The sequence below is a fragment of the Mirounga angustirostris genome, unplaced genomic scaffold, assembly GCF_029215605.1.
Source record: "Mirounga angustirostris isolate CCGP_5_RB_7025 unplaced genomic scaffold, mMirAng1.0.hap1 SCAF_6, whole genome shotgun sequence".
In the NCBI taxonomy this organism is placed as follows: Eukaryota; Metazoa; Chordata; class Mammalia; order Carnivora; family Phocidae; genus Mirounga; species Mirounga angustirostris.
Window position 1 is genome coordinate 16,296,831 of NW_026991714.1, and position 18,210 is coordinate 16,315,040.

Here is an 18,210-nt window from a genome sequence, read left to right on the forward strand (position 1 = left end):
GGGGGAGGGGAGTGATATTTATATATGGATCAATATGGGACACAATTAATAACAATACAAGAAAAAACATGGAAATCATAGCTCTCGACTAGTGGTTCATAACTTTGATTGCACATTTTAATCATTTGGAGAGTGCTTAAAAAAAAAAAAAAAACAGCATTTAAGCTACACTTGTGAGCAATTAAACCAGACTTTCTGGAAGTGGTAGCCTCTTATGCAGTAAGGTTTCCCACTCTCCACAGATGATTCTACCATGTAGCCAAGTTTGAGAACCCCTTCTCCACACCGTCTTGTAAAATGCACTCCTTACACAGAAAAGATAACAAACGAAATTACTTTTATTTTGATCTGATGAATTAATCACATTGGCATCCATGAAGGGAAGGATAAAAAAATAAATTGTGGGGCGCCTGGGTGGCTCAGTTGGTTAAGCGACTGCCTTCGGCTCAGGTCATGATCCTGGAGTCCCTGGATCGAGTCCCGCATCGGGCTCCCTGCTCGGCAGGGAGTCTGCTTCTCCCTCTGACCCTCCTCCCTCTCATGCTCTCTGTCTCTCATTCTCTCTCTCGCAAATAAATAAAATCTTAATGAATAAATAAATAAATAAATAAATAAATAAATAAATAAATAATAAATAAGTAAATTGCATGTCCTGAAGTAGCGGTCAGTAAAATATGGATGAAATGGAGACATGGCGGGGAGGGAGGTATGGGATAAGTTGAAAATGCCTCTTATAAATATTCTTCTGAGTTAGTTATTCAGGACTTCTCTGAAAACCAAGAACAAATAACCTTTACATTACTGAATAAGCCCTCCTGTGTTGTATTAATCACGCTTGTAATTTTTCTAAATTGATGATTTAACATCTACTAGCTGTTCCCAGGAAGATCCTGCCTCACCCAAAACATCTGGAGACTTTCCATAGCTCCAAACCATAGCTTTAACAGTCATGGTGGGCATGAACTTCACAAGGGTACCCCTTTCAAACATAACTAGCTAATCCTAAACCTGTTTAGCCTGCCTTGCCCAATTGCTTCTCTTGGAAACAAAAAAGGTGCCTATCCACATGGGTTTTCTCCCTCTGACTCATTTTAGATTTTAGTGCTTTCCTTGAGTAACCCTGTGTGGCTGCTGTGTTCTCCCCAGGGAACTGTGAATATAATAAAACTGTAAAACTCTGCTTTTTCTCTTGATCTGCTTCTGGCCTCACCAAACCTAAGTCAAAGTAATATGGTCAAAACAGAGAAATAGTGGAGTTTGAGAAAACGGTACCAATGCAGACATAAATCCCTGTACTACAGAAAATCTTCCAGAGTCATGAAAGTCTCACTCCTCCAAGGGTGCAGCTTCTGGATAAATGTGTCCTTGTATTAATACCACAAGACTGCTTCTTAGAACCATCTAAAATTTTGTTTTGCTTTAAAAACAATTGCATTTCCAGACAGCTACCATCTGCTTATTAAATTTAGATTTTAAGGTTTTACATTTCACTTCTTACAGGTGAAAACTTGATGTCAGAATGTAGATGGGATAACAGGTATAGTTTTTCTTAATGGGAACTGACACACCATTGATTAGAATTTATTGCTGGTTTACTTTGATAAATGCTTGAGAGGCTATTATTTCTTCGTTGTTTCACTTAGAATACTTTTTCTTTCTGGTTTATTGTGACGATTTTTTTATCCTGGTAGTTTGGATGTTATGTATTAGGGCAAAGAGTAATCACCTTGTCAGGTTTTGAGAAATGGTTCATACAAACACAACAGTTGCCCCAAATTTTTAACAGTTGTCTTACAAGTGGACCTGTATTTTATACAGCAAGTTTAGAGAATTATAATGATGATGAATTTGAGTATGCAATATCTTCTACTTTCTTTGAAAGAAGTTTTTTACAATGTTATAAAAGATGATACATTGCCACAAGTTATACTTTTTTGGCTATTGTGGGATTTATTATAATAAAGTGTATGGAGGGGCACCTGGGTGACTCAGTCGGTTAAGTGTCTGACTCTGGTTTTGGCTCAGGTCATGAGCTCATGGGTGGTGGGATCAACATTGGTCCCTACACTCAGCAGGGAGTCTGCTTGAGATTCTCTCCCTCTGCCCCTTCCCCCACTCACTCTCTCTCTAAGATAAATAAATAAATCTTAAAAAAATAAAGCGTATGGTAAGTTGGGGCAATAATAATGATAGCTAACATTTATTGAATACTTACTATCTGCTTGGAGTGATTTTAAGGTCTTTACATGGTTTAATTAATTGAATCCAAATATTATTTTAAAGTAGATAAAATGGAAACACAAGGGTTTAAAGTAACTTTCCAAAGTCAACGCCTACTTAGAACTTCAGGAATTGAAGCTAATTAGTTTGACTCCAGTGCTCAAACTTTCAAGCACCATAAAGTACTGTCTCCTGGTGTAAGTCATTAACAGTGATTGATTATAATCCCAACATCTGCTTTCATAAAACAGGCAAAAGTTCTTCAATGAAGAAGAAAAAATATTTAAACATTTTTGGTCCATATTATCTGCATTACAGGGTAAGAGCTGAGATTTCCACTTTGCTACTACAGACCCAATCAGCATTAAGCATGTAAGATACTGCTTTTTGTTTTTTGTTTGTTTGTTTGTTTGTTTAAAGATTTTATTTATTTCTGAGAAAGAGAAAGAGAGAGAACCCAGAGGGAGAGTGAGAGGAAGAAACCGACTCCCCACTGAGCAGGAAGCCTGATGCGGGGCTTGATCCCAAGAGTTGGGATCATGACTTGAGCCAAAGGCAGATGCTTAACCAACTGAGCCACCCAGGCACCCCTATTGCTTTTTGAACATACAAAACTTCAATTATTTTGTATGCTAATGAGGCATAGAATTCACAATAAGTAATGGCCGGCTATAAATTACTTTATGAATTCAAGAACAAAGAATGAGTTTGTGTTTAGGATACTTTGACTTATCTAGGTAACTGTTAACTCTTTATTTTTTGACTTTGTTAGAAAAGTCTCAACAAATGCTTTTTCAATTTAGTCAAGAAGCAGACTAAAGGAATTATCTTTACAAATACAAAACTCGGAATCCTATACTAGGAAATTTTACAGTGCCAATGCAGAACACTGAATTATATAAACTGATAGCACTAGAAACTGTTCTTATTATGTTATAATGTAACCTTGAAATGCATAAATATCAGAAAACTGAAGTCCATCAGAGTTAACAGTGACATGGACAAAGAAAGAAGTTAATAGTGGGGATGGGAATTCTCTTCAGGTCTCAATTACTTGAATTATGATGTAAATCTTTTCCTGTATATCAATTACAGCAAAACAAACAAACAAATAAATAAATAAATAAAGGTTAACAAAAGAAATGAGTGAAATATGTTAGGAGTAATGTTAGATATAATCACATTTTATCATAAGGAACATCAAGACGACCACAAGCGTCTCATATAGCCACTTCTTGTTAAGTAGTTTGTTTTGAATGCAATGATTAATTTTGAGAGGCTCATCTGCACCAGGAAGTACACTAGAAAATCCTCCACTTTGATATAAAATTGCTCTCAATTTTATCTAACTACAATTGGGAAATTTTCTGTGCAAGACTAATTACTATGTTAATACAGCAAAATAGTTTGTGTTGTCAGTTTGACATTCTTTACAAATTTTCTTTTCAACTTTTGATAAGGAGGATTCAATGTTAATATCTACTTGAAACCACAACTCTATTCCTTTTCTTGCAATATTTGAGCAGACCCAATAACTGTGTCATAAACATTTTATTGAACTGAGGCATGACAAGATCTTTTTTTTTATTATTATTATTGGCTGTTAACATTCTTGTCATATTTAATGTTTCACCTGGGAGTTGGCTTTCAGTCAGAGTTCACTCTTATGTGTGTCTACCTTTCAACCTTGATGCAAAACTAATGACTTTGTATTATCTCAGTCATAAATGAATCTTCAAAACACATTAGGGACTTTTTGTAATCCTGTTAAGGGTTTCTAGCGAGGTAGGTATTAACTGTGCAGTTTGTTCTATTGGGTTTAATGGCTTAAAGCATTATTTTAATAGCACATGCTATTTTGCTAAAAAATATCAGAATTATTTTTTCTCTCAGTAGTATTCAAAGTATGATAATTTATATAATTGGAGCATCTTTATTTGTAAGTTAAGTTCCAGGCTTCAAGGAAACATTTTGAAAAGATCCTCATTGTTCTCAGAGCTGCAAATATCCAGGAGGAAATCCCTGCTCAGTAAGAAGTATTTTATGATATGTGTATCTTTGTTCTTCATAACTTCAAAACTTTAAATAAGCATTATTGGTTTATTGTATGTTTAACTAAAAGAGTTATATTTTCCCCAAGATCCATGATGTTATACAATTATGTAGATGAAGTATAAAACTTGAATGGGAATGATATACACCAGCTTTATTTATTTGAAAAATGTTCTGAAACAAATATAAAAATATTAACATCTATTAATTCTAACCATAGATACATGGTATTAAGTTGTGTTCTGTTTATTGGGAAAATGAAGCTAAAATTAAATGAAGATATAGATTTTGACTTAAATTTCTTCCTTCATCTTGATTCTTCTCTGCTTCCCTGTGACATGGACAAAGAAAGAAGTTAATAGTGGGGATGGGAATTCTCTTCAGGTCTCAATTACTTGAATTATGATAACATCAAACACAGTTGATGAAGATAACTTTAATTACCTCACTAGGGGGTTTGAACTAGTTAGTACTTGTATGTACCATACCTTTTATCACTCTTTTCTAATAATTTCTTATTGATCGTTTGATTCACCTTCCTAAAAAAAAGTCTTTATACTTCTCATATATCTCATAGTAATTCTTATAATTTGGGACAAATTCATTATGTTTTTTAAATTTTATTTTAATATAGCTGAGAGCAAATCCAAATCTCAAATATAATATTTGAAAATTTTATTTCTCCACTTAAGATTTTATCTGGAGTCAAATTTTTATTTTGCCCATCTCATCAAATGTTAAATTACCTATCATACTTGAGGCACCTATTTCTTCTTATTCATACCCGTCATCACCTATAATTTAATTGTAGTTCATAAAGGTACACATAAGCAGGTCTGATTACTGGCGAGGGATTCATTGGTAGAGAAGATTACCTTCATGTCTTTTCCATATCTTTGTGGAATTTCCTCTTAATGGCAATTGCTCAATGCCTCATCCCAATTAGTTTGCCTTTCAGTGCCAGTCCTGACCTGCTTTCATCTAGCTGCAGTTTAGCATGGAATCTGTGAAATAACTCTCAACAACAAAATTATGTGTTTGAGTACAAGCTAAGTGCTTGGCATTTTTCTAGGTGCTGGAATTATAACTGACTTGAAGATTTGTCCCCGACCCTGAGAATCTGACAGTCTTTTCTATTGGGAACTCACTGCTCTTGACTCCACGTCCACAGCCCTCTCCAGATTTTCCCTATAGGTAACATAGATTTGACCCCACCCAGTTATGTGACTAGAGAAAGCCAGAGCTTATGAGAGTCCTGGGTGATTTGAGGGTGTGTTCTAATTCTTGGGAAAAGATCTGTCTTTGGGCAGATATGTTTATGATCCTAGTTATACACTGTGGATGGGAATTTAATAGTTAAGATCTGAAAGGATCATCCAGTTATACCTCACAGTCGTTAGAGCATGTGACACTTGATCTCAGGGCTGTGAGTTCAAGCCCCATGTTGGGTGTAGAGCTTACTTAAAAAAAATAAAATAAAAATATTTCTTACCATTATTGTATATAAATCATATTCCTACCCTAACTAATTAAGAATGTGCTCCCAGAACTGAATGGACTAATCCCCAAGACAGAATTCACAACCAACGGAGACAAAGTCTGCAAAAATGCTCAAATTATTAACCAATGTAAGAATTCAGATTTCATTAAAAGAAATTTCATAAGATAGACTAAAGGAATTTAATAGCATTTATGTAACAAGTATCTCAAGATATACGGAGAATGCTTGCTTGTCCTGGTTTTTGTCACAAGCTTTTATGGCACCCACCCCTTTGTCCAAGGGATGACTTAACATTTATTGCATAGTTTGTCTCTGAGAGTTATCAATGACACAAGAAGGTGACTAGATAAACATCAAACACAGTTGATGAAGATAACTTTAATTACCTCACTAGGGGGTTTGAACTAGTTAATTATGGGATTTTTTTCTAAATAAACTTTACATGCCTAGTTGATCTCAGAGGAATTTAAAAATAACTTGTATGAAAGGCACAAACAGTGGCAATTTGGGAATGTAAATCAAATTGCAAAACAGATAGGTTTCATAAATCTGAGAGTATTTTTGGACTCTTTTGTTTTCTTCTTTTTATAAATAACCTGCCATTTGTATCCAAGGGCATTTCTATTCATCCTTGTGTGGGTGGCATAATTACCCAGAATAGTTCAAGTAAAAAATCTTTATATAAATGTTAGATTACAATCAAAACTTGATGTCACCTACAGTAGGGGTCTGATGAATATACTTGTATTAAATGTCAAAAATAGGCTATAATGTTCTATTTCTAAAAATAGGATTTAATAAAGTACAATAATTAAGCTTATAATTAAGAGCACAGATATTCCTCATTCTTTGTCTTCTTACTGGATAACTAATTCAGGTGACAATTAAAAATCTTGAAAAACAAGTTTGGAAGGTCTCCCCCTCTCTCCCATCGGGGTCATAAAATAAATGGGTGCTGTCTGCAAAGAATATTTAGAAAGAAATAATGTCTTTCATACCAATGAGATTTCACATGCTCAATGCTTATCTTCACTTCTATGTTATTGAAAAGATAGTCCTCTTTCTGGAGAAACGCCTTATTTTTCATCTCCCTAAACTCAGATGTTAAATTTCCTTTAAGTCTCTGAGCAAGAAAGTCATCAATATTTACTACATGCATATCTTATTGCCTGATACTATGGTAAGCACCATAAAAAACACAAAAATTATAGGACAGTTTTTGTTCTCAGAAAGTTCTGTGAGGAAAGGAATCCCATCTTGCACTTGTCTGAACTAGTATTTAGCTAATATGTATTGATCTGACTTGACATGAAAATGAGATGTAATAATGTATCAGTGCCAGATACAATGATGCGTTTTATGATGAGATGTCTTAGAAATTGTATTATGTATTAGAAATTGTGTTGATGAGATTATATCTATATTTACATATTTCTTATTTTTTTAATACAGAAGCAGCGCATATTCTTTTGAGAACATCTTAAAATTAAAAAGGAGTGTAAAAATAGGAAAAATCCAATTTCAGTATATAATTACAATCACTGATAACAGATGTCAACATTTTGGTATATTTTCTCATATTTTTCTATGCATAGGTTAAAATACTATGTAATTATATATACAATTTTGCTTTTATACAATATTGCTTTTCTAATTAATATGCTATGTAAATATTTTTCACATTTTTGCCTCTTAAAATCACTAATTCTTTGAATCAATTGATACTCACTGTTTTGGGGAAATTTACTATGTGACAGGCTCTGAGGCCTAGGCCTAGTCTGTGTTCTGAAAGAGCTTATAGACATGGCTAGTAGATAGATAAGTAAGTTAGTAATCTCAATCCAGAAAAATAGGTTATAAGGAGACTAAATATATTTCAACATTTACTTTATTTTTAAATTTTTTTAGTTTTTAAAAGATTTTATTTATTTGAGAGAGAGAGAGAGAGAGTACACGCAGTGGGGGAAGGGCAGAGGCAGAGGGAGAAGCAGTCTCCCCGCCGAGCAAGGAGCCTGATGCAGGACTTGATCCCAGGACCCTGGGATCATGACCTGAGCCGAAGGCAGATGCTTAATCAACTGAACCACCCAAGTGCCCTCAACATTTACTTTAAAGGCACACAAACTGACTCTTGAATGTCACAAAATATTGTCCACATTTCTAATGTTTTGTCATATCTAGTACTATTGTGGTCCATCAGCTGTCTGTGACATTTATCAACTCATGTCACCTGCAACTACTTCACTTTGGGGATACCTGATTCCTATCTTTTCGTCTTCTATTTTATTGGGTTTAGCTTCTTAAAAATGTCTTAAACTGATTAGATTAGTCTGGATATTAACAGATTCTTCAGATGGAAGGATATTTGAGTCTTAAGAATGTTAGTGGCCACCACTTGGTATAACTGATGGTTGGTAGTCAGTATGTAAGTTTTTAGACTATTTTAGAAAGTTTTATCAACTATTCCTATGTAGGATATTGGATATCCTCTGTCCATGAAATTCCTACAGAACCTGTCCTTATTAATTTATGTACGAGGTTATAGTATCTACCATGTTTTGAGTCTGCACCATGTGACAGTCAGTGTAAAAGATGTTTTTGTACATTTTCTCACTCAGTTTTTTTGAAAACTCTAGTCTGTTAGGGATTTATCCTTTCATAAGTGAGGAAACTGAGAGTCCAAAAGCATAAGTAACTTGCATAAGATCATAAAGCTACTCAGTGGAAGTGGCTTTTCTGCCTGATTCTATGAATCTGTAAGTTGGTATGTTTCATAAATTCTAGAATTCTTACCAATTATCTCTTGAAATATTGCCTCTGACTCATCTTTTTCTTATTTCTTTCTGAGCTTCAGTTAAACATAACGCTAGGACTTCTCATCATGTAGTCTATGTTTCTTATCCTCTGTTTTATAGTTCTCTCCCCCCACCCCCACCACTTATATTCTGGTTCATTTCTTCTAAACTTGTTGCTAAATTCACTACTTCTCTGTTATTTTTTTTCTGTTTGTTGCCATCTCTGTCTAATATATATTTTTTAAACATTGGTTGGCTTATTTCTAGAAGTCGCTTCTGTTTCTTTTTCAGATGAGCTGTCATTTAATTTAGAATTTTCTGTTACTTATAGACAATTTCAAACTTTTCATTTATTTAAACAAAGATGGTTGTTATATAACGTTTGATAATCCCAATATCTAAAGTTTGTGAGAGCCTGTTTCTAATGTATATTTTTTGTATTTATTCTTGTTCATGATGCCTTGGGTGCCTGGCTCCCTTTAAGTGTGCTAATATTTGCTCTGGGGAAAATGTTTGTGGGGATTCTTCAAAGCAGAAGATGAAAGCACATCCCAGGGAAGATTTGAATGTGCTTCTACCAGAAACCTGGGAGCAAAACAAGATAGAAACCCCTTTAAATCAAGTTCAGAGCTTGTGGTTCTCTGGCTCACTGAGCCTTGTGCATCTCAGCTGCATATTCTTCTCTAGTGCACGGTGCTTGGCAGTTTATCAAGGGAAGTTTATGTGTGTTTCATTTCCTTTAGTTCTCCATGCTATTTTCAGAGCCAGTCGGATGTCTCTACCCTGACATGCACCAGAATTGTGGGAGTGGTGAGGGATACCAGTTCTGGCTTACTTTTCTTTGGATGGTATAGATTTGGGGGAATTTCCACTGACTGTGAGCCAATATCTTCTCCATGGCTTCTCACACTACAATTCTCACCTGAATTTGCCAGATAGATGGATGCATACCCTAAGGACAGAAGCAGTGTTAACACTCTGATATATCACTTACTGCTCTGGATTTAGGTTTTGTTTCTCAGAATTTGCCCGGGTAGTATTCTAATATCTTTTCAGCTCTCCCATGCTTTAAGATTCATGCAAAATGTGTTTTTATGTAGTATATTAGTTGTTTTCACATAACTTAGCTCTTCATACCAGAAAGAAATTGCCCTACCGGTCTGATCTCCAAGGCTGGGACTCATAACTGATCTGCCCATAGGTTACAGTAAATATCCTATTATTTTCCTTTAAAACTGCATGCCACCCACTTGGTTGGATATTTTTTACTGATAAATCCACATGTTCTTCTTGTAAGAGTCAATTAAAGATAAAAATCTACAAGAAGTTAGTATGACTGTGTTCTCAAGCAAACCTAGTTAAAACTTAGTATTCAAACTCTTTACAATTTGTACAGAAAACAAGGTTTCACACTTGAAAATTTAAGACTGCTATGTGTTCTAACCTTTCAGGACCTTGCATTCCTTTTAAATCACAAGATGCAGGAATTTATTAGAGATTGATGTGCAAGTGATGGTGTGCTTAATATGTTATATGAGTATGGTGTCTTCTTTTTTTTTTTATTATTCTTACTTGCTTTTTTTTTTTTATTCTTATGTTAATCCCCATATATTACATCATTAGTTTTAGATGAAGTGTTCCATGATTCATTGTTTGTGCATAACACCCAGTGCTCCATGCAGAATGTGCCCTCCTCAATACCCACCACCAGGCTAACCCATCCTCCCACCCCCATCCCCTCTAGAACCCTGTTTGTTTTTCAGAGTCCATCGTCTTTCATGGTTCGTCTACCCCTCCGATTTCCCCCTCTTCATTCTTCCCCTCTCGCTACCTTCTTCTTCTTTTTTTTTTCTTAACATATATTGCATTATTTGTTTCAGAGGTACAGGTCTGTGATTCAACAGTCTTGCACAATTCACAGCGCTTACCAGAGCACATACCCTCCCCAGTGTCTATCACCCAGTCACCCCATCCCTCCCACCCCACCCCTCACTCCAGCAACCCTCAGTTTGTTTCCTGCAATTAAGAATTTCTCATATCAGTGAGATCATATGATACATGTCTTTCTCTGTTTGACTTATTTCACTCAACATAATACCCTCCAGTTCCATCCACGTCATTGCAAATGGCAAGATCTCATTCCTTTTGATGGCTGCATAATATTCCATTGTATATATATACCACCTCTTCTTTATCCATTCATCTGTTGATGGACATCTTGGCTCTTTCCACAGTTTGGCTATTGTGGACATTGCTGCTATAAACATCGGGGTGCACGTACACCTTCAGATCCCTACTTTTGTATCTTTGGGGTAAATACCCAGTAGTGCAATTGCTGGATCATATGGTAGCTCTATTTTCAACTTTTTAAGGAACCTCCTTACAGTTTTCCAGAGTGGCTGCACCAGCTTGCATTCCCACCAACAGTGTAGGAGGGTTCCCCTTTCTCCGCATCCCCGCCAACATCTGTCGTTTCCTGACTTGTTAATTTTAGCCATTCTGACTGGTGTGAGGTGGTATCTCATTGAGGTTTTGATTTGGGTTTCCCTGATGCCGAGCGATATTGAGCACTTTTTCATGTGTCTGTTGGCCATTTGGATGTCTTCTTTGGAAAAATGTCTGTTCATGTCTTCTGCCCATTTCTTGATTGGATTCTTTGTTCTTTGGGTGTTGAGTTTGATGAGTTCTTTATAGATTTTGGATACTAGCCCTTTATCTGATATGTAATTTGCAAATATCTTCTCCCATTCTGTAGGTTGTCTTTTGGTTTTGTTGACTGTTTCCTTTGCTTTGCAAAAGCTTTTTATCTTGATGAAGTCGCAATAGTTCATTTTTGCCCTTGCTTCCCTTGCCTTTGGCGATGTTTCTAGGAAGAAGTTGCTTCGGCTGAGGTCAAAGAGGTTGCTGCCTGTGTTCTCCTTTAGGATGTTGATGGACTCCTGTCTCACCTTGAGGTCTTTCAACCATTTGGAGTCTATTTTTGTGTGTGGTGTAAGGAAATGGTCCAGTTTCATTCTTCTGCATGTGGCTATCCAATTTTCCCAGCACCATTTGTTGAAGAGACTGTCTTTGTTCCATTGGACATTCTTTCCTGCTTTGTCAAAGATGAGTTGACCATAGAGTTGAGGGTCCATTTCTGGGCTCTCTATTCTGTTCCATTGATCTATGTGTCTGTTTTTGTGCCAGTACCATGCTGTCTTGATGATGACAGCTTTGTAATAGAGCTGGAAGTCCGGAATTGTGATGCCGCCGGCTTTGCTTTTCTTTTTCAACATTCCTCTGGCTATGCGGGGTCTTTTCTGGTTCCATACAAATTTTAGGATTATTTGTTCCATTTCTTTGAAAAAAGTGGATGGTATTTTGATGGGCATTGCATTGAATGTGTAGATTGCTCTAGGTAGCATTGACATCTTCACAATATTTGTTCTTCCAATACATGAGCATGGAACGTTTTTCCATTTCTTTGTGTCTTCCTCAATTTCTTTCATGAGTATTTTATAGTTTTCTGAGTACAGATCCTTTGTCTCTTTGGTTAGATTTATTCCTAGGTATCTTATGGTTTTGGGTGCAATTGTAAATGGGATCGACTCCTTAATTTCTCTTTCTTCTGTCTTGTTGGTGTATAGGAATGCCACCGACTTCTGTGCATTGATTTTATATCCTGCCACTTTACTGAATTCCTGTATGAGTTCTAGCAGTTTTGGGGTGGAGTCTTTTGGGTTTTCCACATAAAGTATCATATCATCTGCAAAGAGTGAGAGTTTGACTTCTTCTTTGCCAATTTGGATGCCTTTGATTTCTTTTTGTTGTGTGATTGCTATGGCTAGGACTTCCAATACTATGTTGAATAGCAGTGGTGATAGTGGACATCCCTGCCGCGTTCCTGAACTTAGGGGGAAAGCTCTCAGTTTTTCCCCATTGAGAATGATATTCACTGTAGGTTTTTCATAGATGGCTTTTATGCTATTGAGGTATGTACCCTCTATCCCTATACTCTGAAGAGTTTTGATCAAGAAAGGATGCTGTACTTTGTCAAAAGCTTTTTCTGCATCTATTGAGAGGATCATATGATTCTTGTTCTTTCTTTTGTTAATGTATTGTATCATGTTGATTGATTTGCGGATGTTGAACCAACATTGCAGCCCAGGGATAAATCCCACTTGGTCATGGTGAATAATCCTTTTAATGTACTGTTGGATCCTATTGGCTAGTATTTTGATGAGAATTTTTGCATCCATGTTCATCAGGGATATTGGTCTGTAATTCTCCTTTTTGATGGGGTCTTTGTCTGGTTTTGGGATCAAGGTAATGCTGGCCTCATAAAATGAGTTTGGAAGTTTTCCTTCTGTTTCTATTTTTTGGAACAGTTTCAGAAGAATAGGTATTAATTCTTCTTGAAATGTTTGGTAGAATTCCCCTGGGAAGCCATCTGGCCCTGGGCTTTTGTTTTTTGGGAGATTTTTGATGACTGCTTCCATTTCCTTAGTGGTTATAGGTCTGTTCAGGTTTTCTATTTCATCCTGGTTCAGTTTTGGTAGTTGATACATCTCTAGGAATGCATCCATTTCTTCCAGGTTATCTAATTTGCTGGCATAGAGTTGCTCATAATATGTTCTTAGAATTGTTTGTATTTCTTTGGTGTTGGTTGTGATCTCTCCTCTTTCATTCATGATTTTGTTGATTTGGGTCATTTCTCTTCTCTTTTTGATAAGTCTGGCCAGGGGTTTATCAATCCTGTTAATTCTTTCAAAGAACCAGCTCCTAGTTTCGTTGATCTGTTCTACTGTTCTTTTAGTTTCTATTTCATTGATTTCTGCTCTGATCTTGATTATTTCTCTTCTCCTGCTCTTGAAAGGGGACCCCTTTCAAGATTTCCTGTAGGGCTGGTTTCATGTTTGCTGTTCTTTCTCCAGCTCCTTTAGGTGGAGGGTTAGGTTGTGTACTTGAGACCTTTCTTGTTTCTTGAGAAAGGCTTGTATTGCTATATACTTTCCTCTTAGGACTGCCTTTGCTGCATCCCAAAGATTTTGAATAGTTGTGTTCTTATTTTCATTGGTTTCCATGTATTTTTTTTAATTCTTCTTTAATTTCCTGGTTGACCCATTCATTCTTCAGTAGGATGCTCTTTAGTCTCCATGTATTTGAGTTCTTTCTGACTTTCCTCTTGTGATTGAGTTCTAGTTTCAAAGCATTGTGGTCTGAAAATAGGCAGGGAATGATCCCAATCTTTTGGTACCGGTTGAGACCTGATTTATGACCTAGGATGTGATCTATTCTGGAGAATGTTCCATGGGCACTAGAGAAGAATATATATTCCATTGCTTTGGGGTGGAATGTTCTGAATATGTCTGTGAAGTCCATTTGGTCCAGTGTGTCATTTAAGTCTTTATTTCCTTGTTGATCTTTTGCTTAGACGATCTGTCCATTTCAGTGAGGGGGATGTTAAAGTCCCCCACTATTATTGTATTGTTGTCGATGTGTTTCTTTGCTTTTGTTATTAATTGCCTTATATAATTGGCTGCTCCCATGTTAGGGGCATAGATATTTACAATTGTTAGATCTTCTTGTTGGATAGATCCTTTAAGTATGATATAGTGTCCTTCCTCATCTCTTATTACAGTCTTTGGTTTAAAATCTAATTTGTCTGATATAAGGATTGCCACCCCAGCTTTCTTTTGGTGTCCATTAGCATGGTAAATGGTTTTCCACCCCCTCACTTTCAATCTGGGGGTGTCTTTGGGTCTAAAATGAGTCTCTTGCAGACAGCATATCGATGGGTCTTGTTTTTTAATCCAGTCTGATAGCCTGTGTCTTTTGATTGGGGCATTGAGCCCATTTACATTCAGGGTAACTATTGAAAGATATGAATTTAGTGCCATTGTATTGCCTGTAAGGTGACTGTTACCGTATATTGTCTGTGTTCCTTTCTGGTCTATGTTGCTTTAGGCTCTCTCTTTGCTTAGAGGACCCCTTTCAAGATTTCCTGTAGGGCTGGTTTCATGTTTGCAAATTCCTTTAGTTTTTGTTTGTCCTGGAAGCTTTTTATCTCTCCTTCAATTTTCAATGACAGCCTAGCTGGATAGAGTATTCTTGGCTGCATATTTTTCTCATTTAGTGCTCTGAATATATCCTGCCAGTCCTTTCTGGCCTGCCAGGTCTCTGTGGATAGGTCTGTTGCCAATCTAATGTTTCTACCCTTGTAGGTTACATATCTCTTCTCCCGAACTGCTTTCAGGATTTTCTCTTTGTCTATGAGACTCGTAAGTTTTACTATTAGATGTCGGGGTGTTGACCTATTTTTATTGATTTTGAGAGGGGCTCTCTGTGCTTCCTGGATTTTCATGCCTGTTTCCTTCCCCAAATTAGGGAAGTTCTCTGGTATAATTTGCTCCATTATACCTTCTGGCCCTCTCTCTCTTTCTTCTTCTTCTGGGATCCCAATTATTCTAATGTTGTTTCGTCTTATGGTATCGCTTATCTCTCAAATTCTGTCCTCGTGATCCAGTAGTTGTTTATCTCTCTTTTTCTCAGCTTCTTTATTTTCCATCATTTCGTCTTCTATATTACTGATTCTCTCTTCTGCCTCATTTATTCTAGCAGTTAGCGCCCCCATTTTTTATTGCACCTCATTAATAGCCTTTTTGATTTCTACTTGGTTGGATTTTAGTTCTTTTACTTCTCCAGAAAGGGTTTCTCTAATAACTTCCATATTTTTTTCAAGCCCAGCTAGTATCTTTAAAGTGATGATTCTGAACTCTAGGTCTGACTTCGTACTAATGCCCATATTGAGTAGGTCCCTGGCAGTTGGTACTACCTCTTGTTCTTTTGGTTGAGGTGATTTTTTCCGTCTTGTCATTTTGTGCAGAGGAGAATAGATTAATGAGAGAACAAAATGCTAGCAGAGTAACAACGTCCCCAGAAAATATACTCTAAACAAATCAGAAAAGACCTTCCAGAAAGTGGTCACTTTTCTGATAAGAGAGTTTTTGCTCTTCTTTTCTTCAATCTCCTGTTGAGTTTGTAGGTGTTCAGAATGGTTTGATCCCTATCCAGCTGAATTCCAGAGAGGAGACAAAATCCAGGTCTCCTACTCCTCCACCATCTTGCTCTGCCCCTTTCGAGTATGGTGTCTTCTAATGCTCCCTGGACCAACATAAAAACAAAGAGTTGCATCTCATTGGAGCTGTTGAAACACAAAAAAAATTTAATAAATAAGAATTATGGTGCAATAAAATTCATCATTATGTGAGGAATTGGGATAGCACTAAATGTCTTTGGTAACTCATATTATTCTTTTGCTCTTCCTGTTTCTATTCTATTCCACCGTTGTAATGAATTCTTTAGATATTTCTTAGGGGGATTTTTAAATCTAAACTACCCTCAAATTCCCTTTTCTCTAAAACTGTTCCAGGTAACCCTTTTTTAAGATTATTTCCCTTTTTCGCAATAGAACACTTACACACTCTGCTTTCTACCTAGATTTCATATCATACAGAAATTGACAAGTGCTTTTCTGGTTCTGAGCTTGCTTCTTTCTCTATTTACTCTGTAGCAGATGCTGTCAGTGCTCTGTTCACAGCCCCTTCACAATTACTGTTTCCATGCACTCTGGTGCTTTTTCCAACTGCTAGAATATGTGACTCTATCTGAGGATGCTCTCTGGCCCTATGAGCCTGAGCTTTCCTGAACTAGGCCAGAAGTGCCAAGGAGTTTCTACCACCCAGAATCAACACTTAACCATTGACTGTTGGAAACTGGTGGATAAATGCTCCTGCTCTCTTACTCTTTTGACAGGATAACTGAGGTTTGCCTCCTACAATGGCTCTCGGATTTCACCCGTGGGATTGAGCTGCACTCGTTCATGGTAGTAACTTGCTTGATGAGGGACTCTACTTTTGGCTTCCTTATCTTCCCTTTTTCACTTTTCTCTTCCTCTCCTGATGTTTCCTGGGATCATCTCCAAATAAACTATTTATACCTAAGTCCTTGGAATAGGGTCAGGTCTGGGGGAACCCAAATAAACATCTATACTTTACAACCCTCTCAAACCACATTGGTATGGAAAAGGCACTGATTAACTGGAAAAAAAAAATGCAATCTAATGCTGAATTTAGCTTTCCTGAATCATTAGAGAGTTCATAAATATTCAAATTCAAATACCTTGTATTTAGGAAAAACTAATAGAAAATAAGTTTACTGAATGCTTGTTTAATTTATTAAATCTGTAGAATGGAGTGGGAGAAGTAACTATTAGTAAAAAGATAACAGATAATGCTATGGGGCTCATATATATTTTATATATATTAATACCTCACAACGTCCCTGTTAGATTGAAACTATTATTATCACATTTTCATTGAAGAAATGGCGGGAACAAATGGCCAAATAACTTATCTAAGGTTAGAGTCTGTAAGTGTTAGAGATGGGTGTATAATCAAGCAGACCCACCTCAGAGGCTACAGTGAGTGCTAAACACCATAATCTGGATTATTAGGGTACAATTTTATTTCCTGAAGGTAAACCACACATGCTTTGGAAGTTTCTATAAATATTCTTTAATTCTGATCAAATACAAGTGAATCTGAGAACACACCATTGTTTCCATAGACAAGCTGGGTGAGAAGTAAATCATATCACCTGTGAACCAGACACTTTTGTTGTCTTTTTACAAGACATAAGCGTTGGGAAACTGAAGTTGATATTAGGATTCTTGGACTCTGGCTCTACTAGCCTCTTTCTTGAGACTAAGATCTTACCTTGGAAATATTCCTTTGATTTGATTTCATCAATCAGTACATCTGAGAGTGCCGTCTTACTTAGTAATGACATTTTCAACTTCAAGATAACGGATTTTTAAAGCAAGTGTACCCATTCCTCTAAGCTTTATGTATTAAACACTTTATGGATATGCAATTCTGTGTGGTACAGTATCATTTATGAGAAAATTATCTTTATAAACATGGCTAATTCATTAGATATAGTCTGCTGACTGTTGCATATAAACGCCCTAAAACAAAGAGAACACTTGACCAAATAGAGTTGAGGCTACCACTTTAAGAGTCTCATGCTCTGCTGACTGAGCTAGCCAGATGCCCAAGGCTATCACTTTCAATATAGTTGTATAAATGATATGTAAAACCACTTGAGATCATGTATAAAACCATAAAGAACAGAACACAGCATTTAAATGAAAGTTAGCATCCAAGTGATTTTGCTTCAAATATAGAACAAAACCAAAACAAACAAACCAAAAAAAAGCCCCCAAAGTCCCCAAAAGCTGCTAATAGAAGCCAGAATCTATGAGTTTTTGCTTGGAGATATTGCAAAGGAATAAATAAAAGGTTACACTTTGATATGGTCTTGAGAGTCATGGTGAGAATTTTTCTGGGTGAGATGGGGAGCTGCTGGAGAAATATGAGCAAAAGTAGAACATAACTTCACTTGCTTTTTAACAGAATGGCTCTGGGTGCTGGGTTAGAATTAGATTATAGGGAGCATGACAGAATCAGATAATCATTTGGAAGACTGGACAATAATCCACATGAGAGATAGGGTGGCTTGGACCAGGGTAGTAGCAGTAGGGGTGGTGAGAAGTTCATTTCCGGTCATATTTTGTAGTTGGATCAAACAGGACTTGCTGAT